This window comes from Manis javanica, chromosome 17 (genome assembly GCF_040802235.1).
Source record: "Manis javanica isolate MJ-LG chromosome 17, MJ_LKY, whole genome shotgun sequence".
Taxonomy (NCBI): domain Eukaryota; kingdom Metazoa; phylum Chordata; class Mammalia; order Pholidota; family Manidae; genus Manis; species Manis javanica.
The window spans coordinates 22,698,438-22,704,737 of record NC_133172.1 but is presented as its reverse complement, the minus strand read 5'-3'; the positions used below and the strand labels follow the sequence as shown (position 1 = coordinate 22,704,737).

At 43.1% G+C, this 6,300-nt stretch overlaps 1 protein-coding gene across 5 annotated transcripts in view; it reads right to left on the bottom strand.

The window, feature by feature from the left end:
• TSHZ3 (teashirt zinc finger homeobox 3) overlaps window positions 1-6,300 on the bottom strand; it is a 68,571-nt gene that overhangs the window by 40,416 nt on the left and 21,855 nt on the right. For 2 of the 5 annotated variants that reach the window (XR_012126750.1, XR_012126751.1), the window contains one exon: window positions 1-4,446. This exon is cut by the window's left edge and continues 2,463 nt beyond it. The exons of the other annotated variants lie outside the window; for them this stretch is intronic. The gene's annotated coding sequence lies outside the window, so the exon portion shown is untranslated. The remainder of the gene's footprint in view (window positions 4,447-6,300) is intronic. 5 annotated transcript variants of the gene reach the window in all.

Below are 6,300 nucleotides of genomic sequence, written 5' to 3'. Positions count from 1 at the left end.
CAGTCCTGTTAAAAGTCACATAATCCATTCCCCTAAAGAAAAAGAACAACAGGACTTAGGGAAAGTGTGGATTGCCACCAAACAACTTAGCAACGCTAAGCCATCATCGACAGCAGCTGCCACAAGCCCCCAGCTCCGCTGCAGATAAAAGAAGGCTATAAACACAAAAGGCTGCTATCCAAAACTACAGGAAATAATTTTTTGTATTCTTTAAGAATTTTGCACATAAATCAGTGTCTCCAATAAATATTGGTTTCATTGGGAATTAGAAATACATATACAGATACATGAAAATCATGCAGTGAGGTACAAGGAAACCACACAAAGAAGTGAAAACAGAAAAGCCTCAATGTGAGCGTACAAACTGTCATGTGGGCCTCCTAACCTGACTTCTCTCACCTGAGGCACAGAAGACCACCTGTGCAGCAGTCTGATGTCCCCACAGGGGTGAGGGAGCCAGGCCCAAGGACACCACGGGCTCACCTGCCATGGGCTAAAGGCCCCTCAAAGCACCACCAGGCAGAGAGAAAGTTTCTACCCAGGGAACTTTGAAATGGGGAAACAGCCACCCTGACAGTAAAAACAGCAAGAACAAAACATTTTCTCACCTTCAGAACCACAACAGCCCCTGAAACAAGGGGCACAAAGTCAGCCGAGGAGGGGAGGAAGGCCACTCCACCACAGAGTGGCCTGTGTGTGGGCTCCTGCAAAGATGGCCTCAGAGCAACCAGTGGTGGCCCCGTGGCTTCTGACACTCTCCCCCAAGAAAAACCTCATAGAAGTGATGGATAGCTTCTTGCCAAATCTCCCTAGACTGAAACACAATTGTGTCAGTGTGGCTCAAAGATCCAGCTTAGAGCTGGAAATGATCTTAATGACCAGCAAGGCCATGCCCAGAAACATTTTCTCATGTAAGATTAAAATACTTACAAAAGTCCACATTATATATATATTTATATATATATACACATAGGTTCTTAAGTATAATTAACAAAAGAAACACCAGTGAAGCAGGACCCTCCCTGAGAATCACATTACCCCTGGCACCCCCATCAGGCAGGCACCCTGGATAAAATGCGTGTGCCCCAAACAAGCCCAATTTAGTGCTGGCTATGACTGCAGCCTGATGAAGCCTTCCTAGACTTGCTTCATCCACTTACAGTATGTTTCTAAGATCTATCCCTCCTGTCACATGTACTTGGGGCTCTGTCATTTTCACTGCTCTGTAATATTCCACTGTGTGAGTATTAGTTAACCTTAAAAAAAAAATAAGATGGGCTGGTCAAAAGCTGTCTGAGAGCTGGTGTCACCTGGTGTGATAGATCTGCTTTGTGCTCTAAGGCCCCCTGCCAGGGACAGTTTCTGCAACTGTTCTTGAATTGGGGGCTACATTTCCTCACCTGCCCTTCTGGGGAGGGGGCACTGGCTCAGGATGATTGAATAACTGACCTCTCCCCTGACCTAAGCCTTTGCAGGTCATTGTAATTAGGACACGGCTAGGTGCAGTCCAAGAGACTGTGCTGATGACATGGGGCTGCAGGAGGCAAGTCTACAGTATACCCGGCTAAAGGAAGACAGTGCCAGGAGGCTGATATCTCCCTGACTTTTGGCACACTGGACTAAGAAGGAATGGCTCAGCTGCAGATCCGGGCATTCACGGGCACCTTGGGGAATGTTTTTATCTCTGGTTGTAGGATGTTACTAAGTCCTGGGCAGAGCTGAACCTCTGGCATGGGTGAAGAAGGCTGAGTTCCCTTCCCTAAGGGCTGGTGGAGATGGTTTAGCAGGTGTTAAGACAGGCCACCCCACCAGGCAGTCTCGTGATACAACCTCCAAAAAGGTGAATTTCAGCCTCAAGATTTTAAAATCATAACTTGGCAAGTGTCAATGTATTGTTTTACACTTCTCGATACATAAAGAATGTAAAAATGGTGTTGGTGTTGAAGGATGACAGCAACACATACAAGCAAAATAAGAGTATTTTCACATTTTCTTTTAAAGGCCCTCCCTTCTCGCTCTAGGTCCTTATAGTCTAAGGTAATCCTCTGAATCTCACAAATCAGTCCCGTGTAAGATAAGTAACGATGGTGCTCATGGGCAAAGGACCCTGCTCAGGGCCGACATACAGAGAGGCAGGGCTGGACACCATGCAAGGCCTCCATGCCCCAGCTCCACTTCTAACGTTACAGCACCCCTTGGACATGCTCAATGGAATCATCAAATGGTTTGCTCCTGACACGCCCCAGAGGCCTTTCTAAGGTTATTTTGTTTTTAAACTTTCCACCTTGTATGTATATTTCTGGTAATCTTTACAGAGCTTAATTTGGAGACTCAAGCTGTGCTTGGAACTGCATGGAAACCCACTCATACCAGGAGGTGTGTATAAAACACTCAGGTCTGGTAAACTCAAGGGTCCTGACTACAGGTAGCCAGGTGAAGACCAACCAGTGCAGACTATTTAACCCCTCACCTCTTGATATCCACAAGAGCAGGCCAATGTGGGAAGTAGAGCTTTTGCTCTAAGTTGTGTGTGTGTGTGTGTATAAGAGATGGAGAGAGAGAGATTGAGAAAGAGAGAGAGGGAGGACAGGAGGGAGAGAGAATGTGCAAGAAGTTGAAGCCAGGAGAAAAAGAATTTCTTAATTTGTGAATTAATTAATTAAGTGAGTGAATGAAACTAATTAATCACCTTCCTTCTGCTTGGCCACAAAAGTATGTGACACAAGACAGCATCAATATCAGGTCTAAAAGTTATGATATATGTCTACTGAAAATTTAGAAAATAAAGAAAGGCATATAAAAAAAGGATAACAAAGAAAAAAGAAGACTTTAATTTTGAGGTACTTAATCCTTTTTCTCTATTATCACATGGGCATGTGTGTGTATGTGTGTGTGTCAGGTTTATACCGCATTTGGCAACCTTTTTTCAGGTAACATTAGAGTTGGGAGCATTTTCTTCCATGGAAATTGTTTTAAATAAGCCCTTTGCTAGCAAATACTGAGTTAACCCAAAGGGATGACTATGCACAGTCCCAGATGCCAAGGGCCAGGTCCTCCTCTCCCAGCAGGGAGCTCGTTGCCCACCTCAGCCCATCAGCACACGGCCACCATCCATCCTCAGCTCTGTGGAGTAGAGCAAAATCATGAGGCTCCACTGCAAGCATGTGGCAATCTTCACTATTCAATGACTTGGAATGTTTTAAAACTTAGGGGAAAAAATACTATGATTCAATGATGAGCACTTATACATAGGTTCATTATATTTTATTTCACTTATAAAGACACATGAGCTTTATCATTTAAGTAAAAAGACAGCATAATTCTGTCAATGCACAGTTTCTTTTTGTGTTTTTTTCTTGACTTTTTGTTTTTCACCTCTACAAGGGTTCAATGTCAAACAACTCTACAAAGTGGAAGCATTAGATTTATCTCTGCTCTCAGAGAGGTGCACTTGGCTTATGAATAATACCCAGATGACTTCACATTAGTAGACCCGTGATGAGCCCTAAGAAATGTCCATATTCAAACCACAGGAAGAGCCTGGCTGCTGCCCAACCAACACACTGGAGCATGGAAAACAGTCCCCAGCAACCTCCCCGTACTGTCGCACACTGTGGAAAAGCATTTCTCTCAAACAGTGAGGGCTAAAGTGCTGTTATGCCCCTGAAACTGTGTATCCCCTCCAGGCACACACACCACACACAGGTGCCTGGAAATGCTGTTGTGTTTTCCCTGGGTGACCTCTGCAAACACTGCAGGAGCAACTGCAGGCAGCATGCTCCAGGTGGGGCTGTGCTCACTGTGGGGACCACGAGGGTCTAGGGTTCAGAAACCAAGAGGGCTGTCACAACCACACCCAGGAGGAGAACAGCTCTGAAGCACACAATTTGAGGCCAGCTCTCTGGCTTGGCATCAGCTTGCCCTGGCAGGCCCCTTGAGCCTGCGCATACACCATGGGCCTACTGTAAGCAGCTCATGAGAGCCAAGCCACTAGGAAGGCAGCCAATGGTGCTTTTAAAGCATTACTATTATTTTTTAATTCAGTAGACCTGTTTTCCATAATTAGAAAGCAACTGTCTAAATTTTTATTTTTAATATTTACAATTTGACTCTTCAGAATGAAACATCAGGTAGCAAGATTTGGATCAAAATTAAGTTTTACAATTGGCTTAAACTCCCCTCAACATGCAAACATTGAGCCAAGATAGGAAAACTATATAATTTATTTAAATGCTCTGATTTCTCTGATGCCAACATAAAAGTATGAGGGCTTTGAGTTCAGATGCAACTTCTGGGAACTGAAGCCGTTCCTGTGTAACAATGGGGAGCACTTTCTTTCAAATCCCTTCCAAACCCAGAGCAGTCGGTAGATGCATGAAGCCTAGTCGAGAAGTGGCTGCAGCCGGGGTTCCAAGCCTCAAGTCCTTTGGCCTGTGGCACGCTGACCTGTCAGCATAAGAACTTCCCTGTAATCTGCCCGGACAGCATTTTGCACCAACTTCCCGACACAACAGGCCCTTGCCCTGTACTCCCATCACTTCCAAACAAGGGACAACCCAACTTAGGCGAGGCATCCTTGTGTAATTTAGGCCAAGTCCAGAGGGGAAGACACTTCAAAATTAGAGAAGCACAATGATTTTTTTTTCCAATTCCATAAGAGTAAAGTGAAGAAAACAGTTTCATATGAGCATATTTTTCTCTAAGGAACAGTTATAAAAATGCTGATGTGGTGTCTCAATACATTTTACTACAACACCATCAATTACATAAAAACACAATTAAGTCACTGTTTCAAAATCCTTAAGTATTATTCAGCCAAAACCCAAAAGGACATTTTCAGTATTCTATGGTCATTATCTAAGAAGCTTCATGTCGAGCCAGCCACCTCTGCCATACTCCGTGGGTGCTAAACATAGATAATACACAGTCCCAGCACCTCTGTCCTGGCTGCCGGGCTCTCTATGAGCAGCCTCAGGTAACAGGGATGCCCATGGAGCAGCTTCTGCAGTCTGACCACAAAGCCAGGTGTTAAATCACTCAATGCCTTCGACAGCTGAGTTCAGCCAGGAAATGACCATGTGAACTTGGGCTGGTCTCTTTCCTAGTCTGGACCGTGGTTTTCTTGTCCCTCAAATGAGGCTGTCAGTCTAGCTGAATCTAAAGGTCTCTGATCCTAAGAACCTGACATCTATTTTCTGTCATCCATAGATAAATAACATATATAAATTAAAAAGGCAAACAAGTTTGAGATTAATATGGAGATTCATACACTTAGACATTTGTGTCCTTTTTCAGATGCACAGAGACATGCTGAGCCCTTGCTAAGAGGAGGGAGTTTCTGACTATGATTCTGTATTACCTAAGCTCTGACAGCCAGTTAACGTCATGAGCACACTCCCACGTTGCTGTGGGAAGGGAAGTTTGTGCAATCTTAGGAGAACAATTTGGATATTTATCATTTTGTTAACTGAACATAACCTTGCAGCTGAAAATTCTGCTTTTGGGGAGGTACCCCACAAAGATATAAGTGAAAGGATATTACTGTAAAAAGATGTATGCAGAAGGATGTTCATTGTGGAATTGTGCGCACAAGAAAATACTCAGAGCAATCTAAATGCCCATCCAGGGGGAAACTTGTTCCCTTGGAGAAATACACCACTCTTAAAAAGCAAGAGGTAGCTCTATGTAACATAAAATAATATAAAATAATGTAAGGTACATAATATAACAAGATATAAGATGGTCACTGACATAGACATTTTGCCACCATTTTATTATGAAAGCTTTAATTCATACAGCAAAGTTTAAAGAATTTTACTGTATACCTATCCATCACCTAGATTCTAACTTTAACACTTTACTTGCTTTATCATATTTGGGTCTATCCATCCATCCGCATATCTTAACATCTGGATGCACATCAAAGCAAGTTGCAGATATCTAAAATATATTTTAATTGTAAAAAGAAAGGTACAATATACAGTATATATGCATATTCATGATTTTAAAAATCTGCAAGGATATACCATAAAATAGTTACAGTGCGTGCCCCTAGGGAGGGGAACTCTCTTTTACTTGTTTGCCCTTTGGTTCTCTTGGATTTATATTATGTGCATTATTGCTTTTCTAATACAAAAAATTAAAATGCATTTATTTTCACGAGGGAAAGCTCTCAACCTTTCACAGCTCTATATCTATAGCTTCTGTGGAACAACCCTGTACATGCAGAAGCCTACTGCATGTGTGTGTGTGTGCATGTGTGTTTATGTGTGTGTGTATGTACACATGCACGCCCACACC